Genomic DNA, 2,063 nt, shown 5'->3' with positions numbered 1-2,063 from the left:
ATGTTAAAATTGACTCTGATTTAGAAGGAAAATTAGTAGACTTAAAATACTATCGAAGTGCGATAGGAAGTCTACTCTATCTAACTGCAAGTCAACCAGACATTCTATTTGCAGTAGGTATGTGTGTAAGATATCAATCTTGTACAAAAGAATCACACCTAACAAATGTTAAAAGAATATTTAGGTATATTAAAGGAACCCTAAATGTAGGACTTTGGTACCCTAGAACTTGTACCTTTGACCTAATCAACTACTCTGACTCAGACTATGTCAGGTACAAATTAGATAGAAAAAGCACAAGTGGTAGCTGTCAATTCCTAGGTTAGTGCCTAGTAAGTTGGTCAAGTAGAAAATAACACTATATTACTTTATCCACTACTGAAGCTGAGTACACAACCTTAGGGGAATGCGCATCTCAACTATTATGGATGATGCATATCTTAAAAGACTATCAAGTAGAATATAAAAACACAAAAATTTCCATTGATAATGTGAGTTCAATTAACTTAACTAAGAATCTAATTCACCACTCAAGGACTAAACACATAGAAGTCAAACACCACTTTGTAAGGGATCATGTAGCTAAGGGTGACATTGTGCTAAACTACGTTAAGTCAAAGTCAAACCTGGCTGACATTTTCACAAAACTCTTACCTAAACTCGAGTTCAGTGCACTTAGAAGGCAAATAGGAATGTGCTTAGTAGAATAGGGATTATTTTTTTAATTGATCCTTCATTTGCAATTTCAAAATACCTTGAATTCAAATTCTAGGAAACATATTTTTCAAAATTCCAATTTTTATTAGTTTTCAAAATTTGAACTTAGCTTAGGAATTTTCCCCCTAAAAAGCATGTACCCCTAGTTTTCAACCAAAGCATCTCACAAGCACATTAGGATTACCTTGCTTGTGTATGAAATCACCTAGAATAGTGTGAAATGCATAGGGTATTGCCTATACTTCAAAATGCTTATATCTATGCATCACAGTAAGTCTGGGCAATAAATACCAAATTTACATTAATCAAGTTAAGTTATCTTGTCTTAGTCAAATCTAACTGGATCACTAACTTAACTTGACTAACCAAGTGAAAGTTATTGCCTTTTAGGTAAGCAGATAGTAGCTAGTGGTTAGACATTTGGCTAAGGAAACTAAGTATTTAGTTTGAATTTTTAATTACTCATGCTTGGACTTTAGGACTTTGGAAAAGAAAACTAAGTTTTTCTTTAACAAAATTGTCTTACTCTTTTTGGTTCTAAGTGAAGTGGACTTAGCTAAAGTTATACAAATTGATACTATTTAAGCTAAGTACTTTTCAAATTTTAACTAAGTAAAATTACTTTTTGAAACCCTAAAGTATTTCTTTTTGAAAAATTCCTTCTTAAAGTTTTATCAAATATTGTTTTAACTCAAATTTAGCTAAGTTACTTTTCAAAGTCAATAAACTTTCCCTTAGCTAAACTACTTTCCAAACTTAGTTGTTGAGCAAAACATTTTCTCTAAGGAAAAGATTTTTTAAGCTAAGTACTGGTTTTTTTTAATCTATTCATTTACTTAGCTAAAAATTCTTACAAGAAAATTTGTTCTAAAAGCTAAGAGTTTAATGTTTTAAGTATTTATTCAACCTCCTATTAAACTAAATTAGTTAGTTTTAACTAAAGTTTCTTTTCTCATATTTTTAAAAAGCTAAGTTCTTATAAGCTAAACTTTTATCACTCTTAAAACTTAGTCTTTATCAATTTGTTAACAAATCGAGATTTTTTTTATCACAAAGTTTTTTTGATATATGGAAAGGGAGGAGAGTATAAGAAAATTCAAATTAAAAGTCAAGTATAAAGAAAATTCTAGAAAATTTTAAAAAGGAGAGCTTTTATTAAGGGGGAGCTTTTCACTTAAATTTATTTATGCTTGTGATGTTATTTAAATTTAGTTATGCTTGCGCTGTTCTTAATTCATTATAGCATCATTCCTTATTCTTTATGCTTTTTTTCTTAACTTTGAATTTTTGTTGTCATAATCAAAAAGGGGAAGATTGTTGGTGCAGGAAGCATCCGATGATCGAAC

Source organism: Zingiber officinale, chromosome 10B (genome assembly GCF_018446385.1).
Source record: "Zingiber officinale cultivar Zhangliang chromosome 10B, Zo_v1.1, whole genome shotgun sequence".
Lineage (NCBI taxonomy): Eukaryota > Viridiplantae > Streptophyta > Magnoliopsida > Zingiberales > Zingiberaceae > Zingiber > Zingiber officinale.
Note: the sequence above shows the minus strand (reverse complement) of the source record.